The sequence below is a fragment of the Rattus rattus genome, chromosome 6 (assembly GCF_011064425.1).
Source record: "Rattus rattus isolate New Zealand chromosome 6, Rrattus_CSIRO_v1, whole genome shotgun sequence".
Classification (NCBI taxonomy): Eukaryota; Metazoa; Chordata; class Mammalia; order Rodentia; family Muridae; genus Rattus; species Rattus rattus.
The window spans coordinates 71,840,106-71,860,853 of NC_046159.1; the positions used below are offsets into that span (position 1 = coordinate 71,840,106).

At 37.2% G+C, this 20,748-nt stretch overlaps 1 pseudogene; it reads right to left on the reverse strand.

Annotated features, from left to right (window-relative positions):
• Positions 1 to 2,751: 2,751 nt before the first annotated feature.
• Positions 2,752 to 20,748, reverse strand: part of LOC116904345 — a 119,474-nt pseudogene continuing 101,477 nt past the window's right edge.

Below are 20,748 nucleotides of genomic sequence, written 5' to 3' on the forward strand. Positions count from 1 at the left end.
TATCTTGATTATGTAATACGAAAATAACTAAAATATAACTAATGTACAAACACAATTCTGATTTGATGAAATAGACTAACATGGAACGAATTTCATATATTGTATTTTTCTTAGCATGTGCATGATGGCAGGAGTTCAACATATTTGAACATAGATGTATGAAGTTATCATTCAAAATGCCTGCACTTACATAAAAATATTAAAGCAAAATAAGGAACAAAAACAAAAGTTGTAAAGAAATTTTCATTCTGCAACATGTCTGCTCTGTCAAGTCATCACATCCCAAGACTGTCTATGTCTGTGTGATCCAGCTGGAATACAGTCATGCCCTGGTTTACAGTACGATCTGGCCAGAATTCAGACCTGCCCTTAGTAACACACCTATAATCCTTAACAATAAAGGTAAAGCTAGTTTGTAGAAGGAACCAGCCATGTTTGAAAGTGATGGCTAATTGAGGAGGAAAGTGATAAATCAAAGAAATAATCGACAGAATGAATAAAAGAAAGGATACTTCCAATTCTCGTGAGAGCAACACAGGAAGGAGAGCATAAGAATTTAAGCTTAAGGAGTACTTAAGAACAGCACAAGGAGAGATAGTGTTGGAGTATGTTTGGCAGTTTTACAGCGACAGTTTTACAAAGACAGGTTGAAGAGAGAACAAACTAGGCACAGGTTTAGAACAGGTAAGAGAATGAGAAGCCAGAAGATTAGAATACACTGCCAACAATAGCATTAGTCCAAGCAGTGCAATTCATTCATGAGCTGAGAGAAGCTGGATTGAATCAGGAAACTTGAAAGATTAGACTTTATGAAGGTTAGAAGCTTCCAAGTCTAGGCTTTGGGATGGTTAGAAGAAAGAAAGAAACTCTTTGAGCTGAGCCAAGTGTCTCTTCACAGAATTTGGGTATGGCTCTCATCTTATCACTCTCTCTAAGGAAGTGAAGGTGGCATTTACAAAATGTAATTTTGAAATCTAAATAGAATAACATCTAAATCCATTCACCCTTTTGTTCTGTCAACTGTATATTGATCTATCTCATGTACATGCCAGCAGTCTACAAAGATAATTCAATTACATGAGAAAAATAGGTGCTAAGTCTTTAATTTTCTTTTTGAAATGTTTGTGTGAATGAATATTAGACTGATCACTGATACATTAATAAAAGAAAACAGTTTATAAAAGAAAAAAGGTTCAAATATATACAAATCAGGGATCAAATAAATAATTTATGTCTGCATGTTTTCTCTGACTTAATTCTACTATGTAATATTTTAGAAATTTGAATAATATAAAAATAGAAACTGGAGCACATTAAGGCTTCCCATGCTTCATAAAAATGGTACTGGAAGAATGAAGGCATGTTGGAGTGTTTAAGAGATTTTTTTTTCCTTTCAGAAGACCCTAGTTCATAACTTAGCACACAAATCAAGATACTCAAGACTTCCTGTAGCTCCAACTCCAGTATATCCAATGCACTCTCCCTCTCACCACAGGTACACGATTTCACATGCATGTATCACATAGACACTTGCATGGTAAAATAAAATAAATATTTTACAAAATATCATCTTTGGGGGCTGAAAAGATGGCTTAGCAACTATGATCATTGCTCTTCCAGAGAACCTAGCTTCAATGCCAAACATCACCAATATGGTGTCTTAAGACTACTTATAACTGCAGTTTCTGGGTACTCAACACTGTATTCTGAGCTCCTTGGGCACCAAACGCATAAGTGCTGCACAGACATATATGCAGACAAAGCATCCACTCACCTATCATAATAGTTAAATAAATCATAAAATAATATTAATAAACTTTTTATAATCTGGTAAATATATCCATGAGGCAGAACATGGATCTTCTAGTTTATTTCAGATACCAATCCTTCTTTCATTCTCTCAGCTAGTACACATCACACATTTCGTTCATTCTGGTGACATTTGCAAGATTCTAAGAAGCATGGATATAAGAAATGTACCCAGCCACAGCCGTGTCTTCCTGAAAATTGTTCCACAATTCCTTGATTGAATCAATGGGAAATTATATGGCTATTTTTTCTAGTAACTAAAACAAATTATAGAAGAAAATATTTATGCTAATAATCTTGGGATTTAAAGAGGACACTGTGGGTCAGTTGACCATTCCAGGAAGCTTGGTGGATAGAGTAGGTTGAGATGCTGGAGACTCATACGTGAGATGATAGGCACCTCCCTGCTCCCTGCCAATTCTGTGGCCTAAAATATATGCCACACTTCTTACATAAGGATATGTGACCTGTGGTCATGTAAGACCCGAATAGAGTTCTCCATACTAATAAGTATCTAAAGGCACTGGAGGCTTAGCCAATAAGCTTCCCTTCCATACATACCTCCCTGCAAAAGATATTTAATCTCGGGTTCATCCTGAGAAGTTTTTACTGTACCGTACTGGAAGCATCCATTTTCCACTCTGAAAGTCAAAATACAGTTTTGAACCATGGGCTGTCTCTTTGATTAAGATCTGCCATGGGGAACGTGGAGAAGCCCTTTGACTATTGAGCTACAGCTCAATTCTCCCATAACAGGCCTCTCTGTGCTTCCAGTCACAACCTCCTGGCCAAACTAAGGACAATCACTTCTGAGTTAAACTGGAGTTCTGTGCCTCCAGGCTAGATGCCTACGCCCGAGGGCCTCCAACTCCACTCCCAATTCTTCTTGACTCAGTGACGCCTGAATGTCCAGAAGTTTGGGAGCACCCAGTCCTGATCTCGTCACAGGCCTGTGGACTCCCTATACTTTGCTCCTGACTTCTCTGTGTGGATCTCCAGCGGCGACTGCCTGCCAGGAAGCAAGGGAATGCGGACCTGTGTACTGGAGGCTTTCCACGGAGATCTCTGGCCAGGCCAGGTGCGAGGGTTCAGGTGTAGGGGCGAAGGGGTGAAGGGGCGAGAAGTCCAGCAGGGAGGGGAATCTTCTCCATTGCCTTGGCTGCTGCGGCTGCTCCACCTCCTTCTCCCCTCAAATTCAAGAGGATCAAACGTCTGTTTACTCAGAAACTCTCTGTCTCTCTCTCTCTCTCTCTCTCTCTCTCTCTCTCTCTCTCTCTCTCTCTCTCTCTCTCTCTGTCTCTGTCTCTCTCTCTCTCTCTCTCTCTCTCTCTCACACACACACACACACACAACACACACAGACACACACACACACTTAATTAAAAATAAAATACATTTTTAAAAATTGTCAGAGAAACTATTGTGCTACTTCCTGGGGAGGACTACCTCTCTCTCTTCCAGATTTCTGCAGTGGCCTACAGTTCTGGCTTTCTGGGGTCCAGTTTGGCATATTTATTAGCTCATTTTAGAGCACTCATGTTGGCGAGAATAGAGAACTGGAAATGATATTATAATTACTGTTATCTAAGAAATGGGGAAAAGGTGTTAGAGAGAAGACCATGGAGCTAGATCAGTAAAAACACAGGAGAACAAAACAAGCCTACAGTATACTATTTTTGTGAAAGAAAGAACTTCAAACAACAACTGATCTCTTAAAGTTGGGAATTAGAACTAGGAAGTCCAGGACAAGAATTTATGTTCTTATCAATAACATATACCTATTTATGTTTTTGTGGACCTCGTTATGCCCATTTGGCAAACCGGATAGGGAATGTCCATTTGTCAGTGCACATGTGTAAATGATTTGACATTGAGTCACTTGGAATCCTTGTAAACATTCTGTGAGAAGGGAACAGATCCTGCTGAGTGGCATCTAAGATGGGCATTTTGTGGTTTTGATTGTTGAACAGAACAAAAGCAAGAGAAATTAAGATTTAGGAGGTCAATTTAACCTTTGAAGGCCCTGTGCTCTTTAAAGGACAGCATAGAAGAGAAACAGTAAGGAAGGACACATGGAAGTTTCTAACAGAATCGTTGATAAATTAAAAAATAAATTAAAGAGAGAGGGGGGGTTTGGTGAACTTTGACAGTACAATGGAAGAATCTCAGAAGAATTTGTAGACTTAGACATGGAATGGTAAGGCGTATGTTAAAACTCAGACCGTGGCTGTGGATGGCTGTGTAAGCCAAGGCCACAGAAACACTAACGGTAAAAAAAACCCACTCAAAGTGAGACTGCTGAGTCAGAGGACAGAACTTTTTGGTTGAGACCAAAGTTTATATTTCTCTTCTGGTTAGTGAGAATGACATCAATTTGTTGCAAAGACAGATCATTCTGTAATTTAATCCTTCTGTTAAACAACGGCCTTAACATCTGAATCCACCAGGCTTATTCTAGTATTCTTTATAAGAATTGTAGTAGGTGTGTCATATTAATTATATTGTTTATTTAAAATGACTTTATAATATTTTATTTTAGTGTTTTGGCTACATGTTTGTCTGTGCACCATACCATGGGCATACCTGGTGCACGTAGCATCACTAAGAGGTGTTAGATCCACTGGAACTGGAGTTACAGAGATTTGAGAAATTCCATGTAGCTATTGGAAATTGAACCTAGATCCTGTGAGGATCAGCTAGTGCATGTAACCATTGAACCATTTCTCCAATCCCTAAATAGGTTTTTAAACAAATGTCATACAGACAGCAGATATTACCCTTAGTTTTACACAAATCAACGCATCTATGTGTTGGAGTCCAGGGTAATAGGGATAAACACAGTTGCAGGCAGTATGTGGACACAGATGCTCTCCACTGACAAGAACGACTGAAGAATCATTATTGTGAGTGATCTTAATCTCACTCAGCTTCAGTTTCTTGTTATGTGAAGGTGATCACAGGGGCAGACACTATTGATTGTCTACCCAGCAGCATAGCTCAATCCTATTATTTCTAGTGAACAGATTCGATTCTCCACAATACAGATCAAAAGAATAAAATACTTACATTTCTGGGCTCCCTCACATCTAAGGTTTGGGTATATCGCTCAATCATGACCAGCTCTTCTTATAAGAATACACGCATTTTTCTAGCAGTAGATGTGTGCTATAACAAACATGGGAGCACACACAACTCATTTAGATCATGACTTTACCTTCCTTGCATTTACACTTACTTGTGAAATCGATAGTGTTTTCTTGGATTTACACTTTATATTGGAATTGGTGGTGTTTTAATTTTGAGGATTTTCTGTAAGAATGTGTGTTGTATTTACATCATTTCTTTCCCATGCTCTACTCCCTGCACTGCTCAAGTTGACCGTTTTGTATTCTTTAACAATAATTGTTACATACAAGCATATTTATGCTTATAAATACAACAGCCAGAAATCATTTAGTTTCATATGCTCTTGCCTGATCTCTTGGAATTGTCTGGCCTATCGGGTAGCTTGCCCCTTTAAAAGTCATTCTCCCAAGTTCAGCCACCACTATTTGCTCTTCTTCTATGACTAAAGCTTTGTGAGAATCCTCTATGCAATCTGGCATGTCAATTGCTGTCATATTTTTCAGGCCAGTTTAGGCATCCCTATTGCTGACATTTCCCAGGTGCAGCTTCTTTGTCATATACAGAAGACATTATCTTACAGATTATCTCTTGTTTTGTTCCTCTGACTCTTACACTCTTCGATTCTATATGTAATATTTTTCAGCCTCTCCACACTGCTTTCCACAAGGACTTTACACATATTGACTTCCATTTACCATGTGTGAGGTGTTATTATTCTCATGTGAGCAATGTAGCTCCAGTAGTAGAAGGCTTACCTTACAGAACATACATGGCAGCACATGCCTATCATCCCAGCATTTGGGAGGAGAACGTAAGATCGGCAGTTCAAAGTCACTCTCAGTAACATAGTGTGTGTGAAGACAGCCTTGGTCACATAAGATCTTAGGCTGCTGATTTATTTGACAAGCATTATGAAATATGTTACTTTTCATAGTCATTGTAACTGCTGTGGTCTTCTCTCTCATTGTTGTTTTGATTTGGATTTCTTTAATGATCATAAATTGAATATTTTTATGTATCTAATGATCATTTAGATGTTTTCATTGTTAACATATCTATTCAGGGTGTTCACCAATGTATATACCATGTTATTAGCATTACTGTACTTGGCACTAGGTTATCTGAGTTCTTTGTAAATTGAAGCTGGTAGTCACATTTGAGATTCATGATAGAAAATAGTTCTCCGATACCGTATCTTACTTTAGTCTAATGATCATCTCCTTTGTTGTACAAAATGTCTAGTTTGACATATCCCTGTAGTGGTGTGTGAATGAGTGAGTGAGAGAGAGAGAGAGAGAGAGAGAGAGAGAGAGTGTGTGTGTTTGTGTATGTGTGTGTGCATACATGTGTGTGTATCTTTGTGTGCATATGTATTCATTTCTGTTTGTATGAATATGAATGCATATGTGTGCACCTAGGAAGGATTAAGATAGGCATCCTTAAGCCTTGAATATGTGTTTCAATGATTTTCCATTATTATTTTTTCAGAGAGGGACTTTCAGAGAACATGGATGACACAAATTGTGTTAACACAGTTCCTCATACTTGTATGAATATCACTTTAACTGAATGACCTTTTCTCCTATGCTCTATGATAGTCTTGATTACATATTAAAGTAGATTCAGAGTTGCCCAGATTAATAAAATAACTTTTTTATTGTATAAATGAAAGTCTTTTATTTTACAGCTTTATGTCTCTAATTCCTTGATATATTGAAAAAATGTTTAATTGGGAGGTAGTAAAGTGGATATTTAGTGGGAAATTGTTTTTTGTCAGTATTCCCTAGGTGATTGGACAGGATTTTGGATCCCTACTAGTATTATTTTCTGTTTTCTAGCTATATTTGTATGACAAGACTATTCCACCATACTTTTCACACCATGATACACTATGACCTCTAAAACCATGAGCCAATTTAAGTCTTTCTCTTCTCTAAGTTGCACTCATATTAATATTTGTTTATGTAGTAGTTCTCATCTATTATATAATCAAGGATGTTTTGATTGAAGGAATTATTAATATTCTCATCTAAATGATTGTTGCAAGTGAATAATGGATGCACTATAAGCCTATACACATACTGAAACTTAATACTATAAAAATTATACATATAATGAGTGAAAACTATACGTAGATAAAATATTTTTGCTCAACAGTATATATTGTTGGTAACATCTAAAGACTATTGCCCTTATGATTAAAAAAAGAAGGGGTAAGTGTTTTATTTTATAGTCCTTGAACAGTACCTTGAATAAATATGATGTTGGATGTTTCTGTAACTTATCCAAGAGATGTGCATGCTATTACAGGTTACAGACAGATAATTAAAAATTGTCCGGAGCAACTAAATACCAGAAATAGTGATAAGTGAAATACATATGCAGTAGGTTAGTTGATGCATAATTTGTGATGCTAAGCTTCAAACTTAGTGCCAGAAATGTGGTAGAAAATACCAACAGTATCACTCACTTACAACCGTACTCTCCTTCACCAGTCTTTGTTAAGATGTCACATTATGTACAGTCATGAGTTATAATCACATCAATAAAATTATTTAAATAAAAGAAGAGTTCAATCTGAACTAGCAGTATATATTCAGTAGTTGTCATGGTTAATGCAACACTGACCAAATCACCTTTTTGAAAAACATAAATCTATTTTGCCTATATGATACAGCCTGTTGCTTAAGAAAGCTAATAGGAAAATCTGGATCCAGGAAATTAAGCAATGACAATGGAGGAACATGCACGGTTTACTGCTTTGTTCCCTATAGTTTACTCAGCCTATTTAATTATACAGCCCAGAACCAGTTTAGTTGGTTGGGCTATTCCACATCAATAGCAATGAAGAAAATGACACACGGCTCTCCCAAAAGCCAGTCTTATTCTTCAACTGAATCAACTGAGGGTCTGTCTTCACATGTTTCACTAGAGTGTGCCAAATTGACAAATATGACTCTTAAATATTTGCTGTTTTTTAAATGGCACTTGTTAAACCTGATATGATGACGTTATGATATACCCTCTTAACAGTGTCTCTTATAGGGTTTAATTTTTTAAAGCCAGATTAATGCAACATTAAACTTGTTGCCCACCGAAATTAACCAAAACCAAAACCAAAACCAAAACCAAAACCAAAACCAAACCAAACAAAAACCTCAACAGGAGCTCTATATTGGCTTTGAAAAAGAAGGTGAGGTGAGAGTGGTTGCCGTCATAAAAATATAAAAGATTAAAGACAAGCATGCAATAGAAAAGTATGCATTTAATAATAGCAAAGGTATATCAAAATAACTACCTTTTAAAACCATACCAGGTATTTATAAAACTCAATTCTAAAAAATAAAAATTATTGCCTACTTAGAAAATATGACAATATACTTTTGAAATTATTAATTAAAACTGTAAGAGAAAATGCATTATTTAATATATGCATTTAGTATGTAATTGCAAACAGCACCAGTTGCACTGAGTAATAAATTCCATCCTTTCTCTTTCAGCCTCCCACATTTTAGCTGTACATTTTGCAAACAATTAACAGTGTCACCTCTTGCTCTGTAGCTTTGAAGTGGAAAATTAGAATATGGCAGGAGTCTTTACACCATACAGAAACATTTTTAATGATCCCATTTTGAAGTATAAATCCTGAGAAAAGCAGAATAAGTGTTCTGTTTGGAGGAGTCCAGTCCTCTTCTAGGAAGATGATGGAATAATCATTTCAGGGAAAATGCCAATGTTTTTTCCAGCAGATCTTGGTAACAGCATAGTGCTACTATGACTACAAAGCTTTCATTCATCTAGCTGTGACTGTTAGATTTAGGTTTTGCTTTGAAAGCTCTTTGCAAACTAAGCCTTGATACTTGAAGATTAGTTTGCTTCCATCAAGCTAGTTACATAAAATAAAATCTGTTGAATAAAAGGTAAGTAAATATAACCTGTACACATTCAAATGGAAGATTCTTATGCTCTCTTATGATTATAGATAAATAAAGGACTCCTCCTAGAACAACACCTTTGTGCCTCAGTTCAGTGCCTAGTAAGAATAAATGAAGTGCTGAGAAATGCTCCAGTGGTTAAGAGCTCTTGTACTTGCAGGGGACCTGTGTCCAGTTTTCAGCATCCCTATTGAGTGGCTCACAACCACTGTGTTGTCAGTTAGAGGAAATCCATTGCCCTCTTCTGGGCTTTGAAGACACATTTAGACAGAGAAATCCACACACGAACAAATAATGAAATTTAAAAAAATATATATTGAAAAGAACAAATGAAATTGCATGATACAAATTATAATAAAATGTATGGTAACCAATTATATTCCATCATATAATCTGTAAGAAATTAACACATTCCTATGAACAAAAGCCCTAATGTGTCTGAATCAAAATAAAATCAAACAAAACAAACAGACAAGGAATTAGGAATCAACGCCATGTCAACAGTGATAAACCCAGAACCACAGAGCTAACTGGGCTGCTGAATTTTAGGATTCGTTAAATAAGAAGGAACAAGAACTCATTTTGAACTCTACAAAAAGAAAATTCAGCATCATCTTGGTAGCGAAGGATGTCAACCATTGGTATATATTAAGGAGTTGTAAGCTGGGTCCTGTGGTACATTTATTTTTAGGTTTCTAATGATCCTTTATACTGATTACCCCAGGAGCTACATCAGCTAGCAATTCTACCAACAACACGTGAGAGTGACCCCTTCTGACTGTAAAAACAACTCCTGTGCCTGAGACTCGAGGAACATTGTGGAAGAGCAGCAGAAAGAGTATAAGAATCAGAGGATAAGGGTTGGGGATTTAGCTCAGTGGTAGAGCGCTTGCCTAGCAACCGCAAGGCCCTGGGTTCGGTCCCCAGCTCCAAAAAAAAAAAAAAAAAAAAAAAAAAAAAAAGAATCAGAGGATAAGGAAATTGGCTTTGAGTCCTTGTCTCCCAGAAACGAAAGGTTCTATTCTTAGGGTTCTATTGATTTCATAAAGCATCATATCCAAAGCATTTTGGGAAACCAAGATTTTATTTGGCTTCTATTTCCACATTGCAGCCCATCAGTGAAGGAAGCCAGGATGGGAACTCAAACAGGGCAGAATCCTGGAGGAAGGATCTGGTGTAGAAGCCATGAAGGAGAGTTGTTTACTGGCATGCTCATCGTAATGTGCTCAGCATGTTTTCCCATAGAGCTCAAAACTGCCAGCCCAAGGATCACACTACCCACAATGCTAATGAAGAAAATGCTCTACAGTCCGATCTTATAGAGGCTTCTTCTCAGTTGAGCTCCCTCCTTCCAGGTAACTCCACCCTCTGCCAAGTTGAAACAAAAGAAGTCAACACAACACAAAAGCTTCACCCATGACATCTCCAAAATATGACAGGCCAACAAGACCTGAATAATGACATACTGAAGGATATCTTAGCAAGGAGGAAATTTGCTTAAATCCCACACTTAAGCAAAAGCAACAGGCAACTAACAGATACTGAAAGAGGAAACATTAACTTCTTCCATTGGTGAGTCCTTTAATGGTTATTCATAGTGATCATGCCTGAAATCATATACACTGAATCCACACTTTAGGGACCCCTCAGCTTCCAATATTTATATATCAATGTACATGTGTGTATGTGTGTATTTGTATCATGTATTATATGTATATGCATGCATACATACATACATACATAATAGACATACATACATACATGCATACATACATAAAAATACTAAAGAAGAGTGTTTCTCAACCTGTATGTTGTGATCCCTTTGATGATGAAATAACCATTTCACTGGAGGAACATATCAGATATTTATATTAAGATTCATAATAGTAGCAAATGTTATGGCTCACATCAGCACAACATGAGAAACTATATGGAAGGGTCATAGCATTAGGAAGGTTGAAAGCACTAATAAAGAAAAAAATCATATATTTGAGAGGGAGTGACAGAGATAATCAAAAGATTCCAGGGCGATACATAGTATTGGAGGGAGGAAATAGAAGGAGGAGAAATATATTTAGATTTTAATTTTAAATATCACTAAAATGTTTAACTACTTTTGAAAAATGAGAACAGGTAAACCAGTTTCCTCACTTCTGTGGATTCTTCATAAGAAAAAGCTGTCTAAATTTTTGTACCTCAAGTATTAGATTAAAAAGTTTAAAATTCTGGGACTCAAAAATTAAATTCGTTAATCTCAATGTAAATATTTTAAAATACATTTTCTTGAAAAAAAAGGAAATGGCATTTGATAGTTTTTCCCCCTACATCATTCACATACCTATAGAAATTTATTGATGGTGTGTGGGGGCATGTACTTGTGTGTGTGTGAGTGTGTGTGTGTGTGTGTGTGTCTGTGTGTGTGTCTGTGTGTTGTGCTGGAGAAACTTCGAGTCAATTTGAGAATATAGTTCAGTAGCAAATGTAGTAGAGTTCTTAAACTTGGGTCCCCAACTTATTTTATTTTTAAAACCTTTAGTTTTTACCTGTGTGCTTGAGGGGAATACCACATATTCAAAGCAGTGACGTACTTTAGTTCACTAATAACCAGAACTGCTGAGAATGTTTAGTGAAAATGGATTTCTGTTTTTTAAACTTTGAATGGTAGGTTATTTCATAGTGGAAATTTTCTTATCTTTATCTTTTATTGATGTGTGATGTTGAAAGCTACTTAGTAACTGATGGATGGGCTAAGTGAGTTAAGAGAGTGATGAGTTACCAACATCAAATGGAGACCACGCACATGGCTGTAAAACCCTTTTGAGCACCCATAACAACATTGTTTATATTCTTATTTTTCACTTTAGCTATATTTTATTTCTCCCCTTTGCTAGTTGATTTAAGTCTTGTCTTCTTTCATATAATTCTTTATAGTAATTAACATGGTAATGAGCACATAAAAAGCAGTTAATACATTTTGGTTGGATTGAATTAAGAATCTCATGATATGGGACAATGGAATAGAAAATTGATCTATTATACGACACAAAGGACTGTCTTATTTTTATTGTCTCAATTGCCAGTATACATTATATCATCCATTTTTGCTTACCTTTTATTATTGCTATTAATTCAATTGCATTTAAAAATAGTTTGGTGTGGACAGGAGATGTAACTCAGTGATAATATGCTTAATAACATGTCTTTGGCCCTGGGTTTTATTCCCAGAATTGTTAAATGCATTATCCAAAAATCTTATGTTCATTAATATTTCATTAAATATTAGATTTGCCTTATAAGTGGTAGAAACTGTAAAAGAGAATTTTAAGGAAAGATAATGCATTTTAGTTTTTTCTAGTCACCACTATGACTCAGTCCATAATCCCAGAATATTTTAATACATTTTTCATGTCAATACATACTATTTAAAATGGTTAAAATATATACATTTGGAGTAGTTAGGAGAATCACTGTTAAGTATTACCTGTTGTTGGTTATATAGTAAGACTTTAACATAATTTCTCATCTCTGGTTAATGTGTCTGATAGTCTCAATCATGAATGTGTTAAAAATATTACTCTCACATTAAAACATATTTTATTATTTAACTCTGTGTGTGTGAGAGAGAGAGACAGACAGACAGACAGGACAGAGAGACAGAGACAAAGAGACAAAAGAGTTGTGGGGAGAGTGTATTGATTATTCCCATGATATCAACATTTCTTCAGTATATGTTATTGGTTTTGATTTGTACATATTTTCATCCTAGCTATATTCCTAATCCTCTTGTTGCAGTGTGTTTGGAAATAACAGTAGTGATGAATTTTCCTAGATTTTAATTGCTAAGGCAAGAATTTCATTAATGTGTATTGCCTCCTGGCCATTAATTGAAATGGCAATACTGGAAAATGACTAAATCCAGCAATGAGCAATGGGTGTTACGTTTGGATATCCAAGCAGGAGCGCTCATATCTGGATTTGCTTCTGTCATTCCCAAGTATCAAGACGCTAGTTTCTGTGTACCATTCTCTGGAGCTTTCTACATTTTCTTGAAGGACAACCACCTCTCTGCTTTTGGTCTCTTTCAACTGATGGTTTCTGTGTACTTACTTCATCTAAATATTCATTGGATATATTGCTCAATTTTGGATAGTGAAAAAGTTTACAGAGCCCACCCCTCCATATGAATTGAGAAGATATTAAACCCAATTAAAATCTGTGACAGCACCTGTCTGGAACAACCCACTGACACCTTGACAGAAATTATTGTACAAATATAACTGATTGCCTCAACTGCTTTAGGGGAAACATAACCCAATGATATTTGAAGCAAACCATACCAAGTTTTGCGTATTAGAAGCCCTTTGTGGACTCTTGTTTACTTGCAAGCATTTCCATCCAGGACAAAATGAAGAGAAGATTTTCCACAGAGCCCCAGAAAGGGACTGCTGTGGCTGGATCTAAGAAGTAAGGCTGTGCTTGACTCAAAACACAAGCCTGGGTGTCTGTGATTGGTATATGAATCAGGACTGAGAGTGCTCCATAAAAAGAGGCTATTACTACTCCAAACACTACCTTGTTAGGCTGTATGAAAAGACTGCAATGCTAAGGTTCACTTCTTGAGCCCTTAGAAAAGTCAAAGGAAAGCTTACTTTTCTTAGATAATTTTAGTCATGATGCTGAGCTGATGAAAGAAGGAAGCAGCAGAATCTGGAGAACAAATGCACAAGTTCCCTCAGTACAAGGAAGACCGTGGTCTATCTGAAAACTAAGAAAGAGCTGACCTGTTTTAGAGTAACATGAGAAAGGAAGAAGGCAGAGGAAATGAAAGGGTGGCAAGAAGTGCAGTAAGCTGAGGCCAAATAAGAATAAAATGTTATACAGAGTTAGAAGAGAAGCGTAGGCAATGGTCTTCAGGAGAGTTGGGCCAATGGTCTAAAAGTCCACGTGAAGAGCTCTTAACCCTACGTCCCATAACTACACAGCTAAATATACTAACTGCTGCCAGTACTGAGGACTTCAGAGAAGATTGTCTTGCTGCAAGCTTTAATGACAGAATTAGATTAAACAAGGACTGAGTTAATTCCAACCTCTTGTGTCAGCACAAGAGATTTAACTCTTATAACAAAGGAACCAAATATTGTACACCTGTAGAGAGACTGGAACTATATCTTGGTAATGCCCCATCCAGCTTACCACTTTAACTCTCTGATGGCCAACTGGAAAGGGATCCAAAACAGAGATTAGCCCTTAAAGAGATTCTCCCTTCTTCCTCACAGATTCTACACAGCTGACTGGTAACAAATGCAATGCTGTCTGTTTGACCTCTGGTCTCTATTGAGTGAAATGTATGTCAACAATATCTGTACAACATCCTAATGGCAAAAAAGCATTATGAGACAAAAACATCAACAAAATAACCATTGAGTTATTTTTGTGTTAAACATCTACTATTAAGGAAGAAGTCTGGGCTTGGGTGTGACTCCACTGAAGAAAACTATTTTTTCCTTTGCAAGCTGCTGTCATTTGGAGACCGCATCTTAGTTAAAGGTAGGAACTTAACCTCTATCAGTGCTGGGACCCTAACTGCCTGCAACATTCACAGGCTACTGTATGCTGTTATAGTCTGATAGTTCATTTGTACATTGGTCCTATTTTTTTCTGGAAGAAAGATTCCTTGGTGTCATTTATCCCCTCAGGCTCTTACAGTCGTTCCCTTCCCATCCTCACATAGTTCTCCGAGCCCAGAGAAGAGGGGGTTGATGGAGATATCACACCTATGATTAAATGTTCCAAACCATTTCACTCTCCATTGAATAGTGTATTTTAGTTCCCATCCACTGCAGTAGGAGAAGTCCATTGTAACCGTTGTGTGAGACAAAGACATATAGGTCTAACAAAGTATGGTTTAGAGCCATTCACTGTTATGTTCTTTTAGCAGAACAGGATTTGTTCCCTGCCCCCAGGTCCATGATCTATTTAGATTCATGTTCTTAGTCATCAGAATAATGTCAATCAGGGGTTCCATTTCAAAGTGTGGGTCTTAAATCCAATTATATGCACACTGATTTGTTAAAAAATATTATTTCTTTTATTTTTGAGACTATAATGTACTTATATTTACTTTATATTTTCCTGTTCTTTTCTTCTTCCAACTGTCACATGTAATTCCTTCTAGACACACACACACACACACACACACACACACACACATTCAAAATGTAACCCTCTTTCTCTGTATGTTATTACTTTTGTACATGTTTTCAGACTGATCACTTGGTATATTATATTTCTGTGTTTTCTCCTGGAAAATATAGTTCCTCCTACTTTCAAGTTCCTTTGTTACTCGAAGTTTTGTGTGTAGGGTGGAGGACTCTTGGTCTTTCTCCATCAATCTTTGGATGACTATTATTGTGGACTTGTTCAGCTTATGTTTAGACAGTTATGAAGGTAACACTTTGTATGCTATCACTTCAGATGCAGGACCCAGAGGTCCCTGGGCTGAAACTCTCTTGAAAGCCTCATCCCTAGCTTCCATGGTACCAGAAATCTCCCTGCAAGCTTCCAAAGGTGGAATATAACCAGTAATCACATCCAGCAATGACTACAAGGATCAGCATTTCATGATAATCCTAAATTTAAGGATTAGAATGTATATATTGATGGTAACCAACACCTCTCTAGTTGGACCCAAGACCCATCCAAAAGAAGGAAATTATGTCTGGTTCAGGAAACCTAGCCAACTATGGAGGCAAGATGAATAAAGTCCTGGATCTTGGAGAAAATCTAAAATCCCCTCTTTTTGAAACTAGCACAAGCCCCCCAAAAAACCAACTAAATATCTTGTTCTTATATCCACAGATAAGTATATTCTTTGCTCCTTATCAAGAACATTTTTGAAAGATGGAGTGCTAACGGTACAAAATGTCACAGCCAAATAATTGCAAAGTAATGGTGACCAGCCCCAATGGATACACCTACAGTACAATGGATTTTATAGCTATTTCTCATTTATAATAAAGGTATATCAACACACATAAAATGTATTTCCTGATTTAGAAAAGTCAGTTTTATCTCATACATTAGTTCTAAAGGTGTTTTATACCTTTTTTCATTAAATCTCTGTCTTCAAGTACTCAGTAATTTTCTGGATTCGAATATCTTTTGTAGATATCATGCTTATTAGTAGATTTCTAATCTGAGTTAGAAATGGTGGCTGATGATGAGAGTCCAAGCTCTTCCACATTAACCAGAGCTGCAGAGTGAGCTGTAGAGAGTAGCAAGCTTAGACTAAGCAGTGAGAATCTAACTCTCTCTGTATCCCTTTCTCAACAAAATCTGAACCTCGTGTGCTTTTTGGATTTTATTAAATCTTGTAAATCATATAAAGCATAAAATTCCTGGGTCTCATTAAATAGGTTATTTTCAGGACTTTCAAGATGATTTTCATATTCATACTCATTTTGAATAAATGTGTATCAAGACTTCTCAAATCAGTTCTCCCTTTTCTACAGATACCGGGCTTGTCACCAGCTTTGTCTAAAGCTCACTATCTTTTGAGCCATATTTCTTTTTACATCCCTTCAAAGAATACTTTAGTTTTTTATTCGGTCTGTTGCTTAACATTTTTACATTGTTCCCATGACAACCTAAATCCCATTACAAAGACATTGCCAGTGTAGGCTTTGTTGGCTGACTATAGTTTTGCTTTCTAATACAAAATTCTCTGTATTGTGAAAAATCTCATTCATATTTTCTTTCTTTCTTTTTTTTTCTTTTTTAAATAATGGGTGTTGGTTTTTTACCCGACCTAATGATCACAATTTTTGTTATCTCTATATACACTCATTAATACACCTTGCTCATAGCTGGTAGGAATTACTTAAATATTAGATATATACAGATTAATGCTTAAGTAGTACTAATTAAATAATCTTAGTAAGTCCTTTATTCTTTAAAGAGATGAACAACTTTTTCCTATACTGTACATGACAAAGTATTATCTTTGCATCGTAGCAAAAACAAAAATAAAATGTCTTTACATGTTACACAATTTTTTACAAATGTTTTAGACTATAATTGCAGCAGATTCCCTTTCCTTTCCTCTCTCCAAATCCTACCCTATATTGCTCCTTTCTCTCTTTCAAATCCATAACCTCTGGTCATATCTATATCTATATATGTGTGTGTGTGTGTGTGTGTGTGTGTGTGTGTTTGTGTGTGTGTGTGTGTGTGTGATGGTTTCCATATGTTTGACTCAAGGAATGGCACTATTAGAAGGTGTGGCCTTGTTGGAGGAAGTGTGTCACCGTGGAGGTGGGCTTGGAGACCCTCCTCCTAGCTGCCTGAGGATGCTCAATCTGTTCCTGGCTTCCTTTGGGAGAAGATGTAGAACTTAGCTCCTCCTTCACCATGCCTGCCTGGATGCTGCCTTGATGATAATGGACTGAACCTCTGAACCTGTAAGCCAGCCCCAATTAAATGTTTTCCTTTATAAAACTTAAATGTGTGTCTGTTCACAGAAATAAGACCCTAATTAAGACTATATATATGTATGTGTGTGTATGTGTGTGTATTTTCATATGAATACATGTACATATATTCATAAATACATAAATATAGCACAATACTCTATCATATAAACCATTTAAGCTCCCAGGGACTAAACCACTAACCAAAGAGTACACAGAGAGAGACCCACGGCTCCAGCTGGATCTTTAGCAGAGGATTGCCATATCTGTCCTCATTGGGAGGGGCTCCTTGGTCATGTGGAGGCTTGATGACCCAGGGTACGGGAATGCTAGGGTGCTGAGGATGTGTGGGTGGGCAGGTAGGGGAGCACCCTCATAGAGGCAGGGGGAGGGGAAAGGGATACAGGGCTTGTGAAGAGGAAACTGTGAAGGGGTAACATTTGAAATGTAAATAAATAAAATAACCAATAAAATGATAAAAGTGTTTTTAAAACTTTCAATGTGGGGGTTGGGGATTTAGCTCAGTGATAGAGCGCTTGCCTAGCAAGCGCAAGGCCCTGGGTTCGGTCCCCAGCTCCGAAAAAAAAATTAAAAAAAATTTAAAGCAAAAACTTTCAATGTGTTGTAATGTGCAGCAAATTCGTGAGACTATTTCAGAAAGCAAAACATGCTTGTTTATATGTAAACACCAAAATAATGACAAAAGCTGTGTATCAACTGTGTTGAATGTGCTGTTAGTCTTGGATAAGAAAGTCTTGGTCTATTAAGTATATATTTTCAGTCTTAATTTCATATTAAATTCAGCACTATCCTTAGAGAAACAAGTAATTTTCATTTAAAAGCAATCCCTAACAAGCTAAATTATGGAGTAAGTGAACCATGCCACCAGACCAAACTGGTAGAGTTGAGTGAGCTCAGACCCTGTGAATCTCAGAAATCAGAAAGGTAGGTGTGAGGCCATTCCTACCTACCTCTACCTGCTATGGAACATGCAACCACAACACCCCACTGAGAGGATTCTGACCATCAGTCACATGGGGAGAATACCTGTAGTCTTTCCGTACCCAAATAGAACATCACTAAGATTCCAAACTGAGCCAATAAGAAACATCTACCCATAAATACCACTTTATTCCTCAATGTTTTAAAACTTCTCTGTCCCCATGGAATACAGGGCATGGCACAAGTTGTTTCATCCACGATCATCCAAGAGCGGCTGTTTTACTGAGCTCGTAGAGAAGAGATCTCTCTTGAAGCATTTGTCACTGGAATTTGGACCACCTGGCAGGCCAGACTCATGCTGGTGACTCATACCCTTGCTACTGGCACTGGTGCTGCCACTACCATTGGTTGTGGGCACCGCTGGTGGTATTGGTGCTGGTGCTGGTGCTTGCACAGTAGCACATACCTCAACTACCTGAACTGTATAGGCCTCTCAAACGTCCTTGCTTCTCTTCCAAAAGCTGTAACATTTCCAGCTTTTCCATCAGACTAAGATGCACAGATCCAGTTCATCCTGGTTCCTCTGAGTACAACACTAAACTTTTCAATTGAAACTATGTGTACAACTAAGTTAGAATACTATATTAACATCTGACTACTTATGAAGAGTACCAAAACTCTGGTCAGGAAACTATATGTTGATGTTTTCTTTACCGTGTGTGTGTGTGTGTGTGTGTGTGTGTGTGTGTGTGTGTGTGTGTGTGTGTGTGTGTGTGTAAAAGCAAAGAATACAAAGAGGATTTTATTCTGTAGAAGCCCAGTATGTTGAGGTCTCCCATTCCAATATGGAGAACCCCAAGTGAGCTCACAGGCCTGATTTATCGCACATTAGAGAATTCTGTGGAGGAGTAGGTGACCTCTAACATTGTCTTTAAGGACATTCTGGAACCATTGCTGGAGAAGTTTGGGAACTGTTACCGAGAACTATGGAAACTGCAGCTGATCCATTGTCCTTTTCTAAGGCCAGTTGGCAGGGCAGCTTCTGAAGCCAAGATTTGCCTGGAGTTGCCCAGTTCTTGGAAACAGAGATTTATTCCTAGTCTCCTGAACTGCCAATTTGAAGCCTGTCAAGGAGTCAGTTTGGCTCATTTGACTCTTCAGTTTTGGGCCATCTCAAATCTTTGAGATGTTTCTATGGGCTGGTGTTATTGTGTGAGAACCATCAATTGAAAGGTAGAAATCCATTTTATTAGCAAACTTAACTAAAACATTGATTGCCCAGGGACCATCTTCCAACATGAGAGCAGAGACAAGGGCAGTAAGGCATGGAGAGCAGCTGAAGAGGGACTCATGCCAACCCTGAGACTGTTCTCTTTGTATTCTTATTTCTTGTAGTCTCTTTCTGACTGAGGCTATGGATTCTTTACCGATCCCTGAAGGCTACAGCATCCTACTGAAGCAGTTTGCTAAGCAACACATCCATCAGATTCATCAAATCTCATGCCTAGTTAAGGAAAACTAACGGAATTGTTATGAGTGGCAAGGAACAAAATATTTGACTTAGGACACTTGATTGATAAAGTTTTCTTTACTGTTAACCAGTAATATTAGAATTTATGGCCCACACGTGCAGACACAAAATGCTATAGCATTCAACATACTCTGCTTCATAAATTTCATATAATATCAAATAGTTTCAGAAAGTAAGTCATACAGTGTAATTTTAAGTACGTTAAGCAAATATTCACTGCTAGTAACAAAAATAATTATAAATATTTAGAAAGAAAACCTGGAAATTTATATTTTAAATTGTTTTGCTTCAGTTAGAAGGAGTTTTCAGGCAAGGGAGAAATATCTTACTAGGGAAAATGCTTGCCAAGCTAACATGAAGACCTGAGTTCAATCAACAGAACCTAGGTAAAAATTAAGTAAATGAAAAAAATAAGAACTAGCTGTGGTTCTCTGTGTTTATAATTCCAGTGGAAGAGGCAGGATGGAGAGAAGATGCATCTAATCCTGGAGAGACTTGAAACCCCAGAAACTGGGGAGGCCTGCCTGGGTATGAGGTGGTTGGGGGTATCCTTTTGGAGAAAGGGGGAAGGAAAAATGGGATGGAGAACTAAGGGAGGGTGAACTACGGGGGGAGTAACAACTGGACTGTAAAAATGTGAAAGTAATAAAACATAATTAAATAAACATAAAAAGTAATTGGAGCAATGGGAGAGAGAGAGAAAAGAATGTACACTTTGTTCTTTCTGGAAACCATCCACCCTAACCCATGAGTTCCAGACCAATCTCATCAAAATATAAGTGTTCCTTAAAAGAACATTATGAAGCTATTTGATATTGACCTTAGTATTCCATAAGCAAGGGTAGACTGACTGGTACATCTCCATCAACACATTCATACTCACAGACACATACACACACACACACACACACACACACACACACACACACACACACAC